The sequence below is a fragment of the Bison bison genome, unplaced genomic scaffold (assembly GCF_000754665.1).
Source record: "Bison bison bison isolate TAMUID 2011002044 unplaced genomic scaffold, Bison_UMD1.0 scf7180017864451, whole genome shotgun sequence".
Taxonomy (NCBI): domain Eukaryota; kingdom Metazoa; phylum Chordata; class Mammalia; order Artiodactyla; family Bovidae; genus Bison; species Bison bison.
Window position 1 is genome coordinate 6,008,313 of NW_011495013.1, and position 951 is coordinate 6,009,263.

Consider the following 951-nt stretch of genomic DNA (forward strand, 5'->3'; position numbering starts at 1 on the left):
GTGGTGTTGGAGAAGACTCTTGAGAGTCCCTTGGACTGCAAAGACATCCAGCCAGTCCATCCTAAAGGAGATCAGTCCTGGGTGTTCATTGGAAGGACTGATATTGAAGCTGAAACTCCAATACTTTGGCCACCTGATGTTAAGAGCTGACTCATTGGAAAAGACCCTGATGCTGGGAAAGATTGAGGGCAGGAGGAGAAGGGGACAGCAGAGAATGAGATGATTGGATGGCAATACCGATTTGATAGACATGAGTTTGGGTAAACTCCCGGAGGTGATGATGGACAAGGAGGCCTGGCGTGCTGCAGTTCATGGGGTTGCAAAGGGTCAGATACTACTGAGCAACTGAACTGAACCGAAGTGTAGGTAAGTTTGTTAACAACTCATAAAACAGCTTTTCTCACAATGGACCATTTTGACACCACTTTATAGGTTGTGGGGGCTTCCCTGGTGGCTCAGAGGTTAAAGCATCTGCCTCCAATGCAGGAGACCCTGGTTCGATCCCTGGGTCGGGAAGATCCCCTGGAGAAGGAAATGGTAACCCACTCCAGTATTTTTGCCTGGAGAATCCCATGGACGGAGAAGCTTGGTAGGTTACAGTCCATGGGGTTGCAAAGAGTTGGACACAACTGAGCGACTTCACCTTCACCTGCACGCTTATTGGTTGTGGAGTTTGAATGTGTGAGTTCCACTTTCAGTATTGCTAAAGTATAGTTTAGACAACCAGATCAATCTCATTTTTTTGGAGGTTTACATAAAAGGGGAAGAAAATATTCAAACCAAAACCAAAAATGGTTATTACCCGATGTTGCTATTTTCCTTTTTCTTCTTATCTGACATTCAGATCAGATCAATCGCTCAGTCGTGTCCGACTCTTTGCGACCCCATGAATCGCAGCACCCCAGGCCTCCCTGTCCATCACCAACTCCCAGAGTTCTCTCAGACTCACGT

The 951-nt window shown here is 46.8% G+C and overlaps 1 non-coding gene across 1 annotated transcript; it reads left to right on the forward strand.

Annotated features, from left to right (window-relative positions):
• The first annotated feature begins 444 nt into the window (after positions 1-444).
• On the forward strand, positions 445-516 carry TRNAW-CCA. Its single transcript has one exon. It is a non-coding gene; the product is annotated as a tRNA-Trp (tRNA).
• The last annotated feature ends 435 nt before the right edge of the window (positions 517-951 follow it).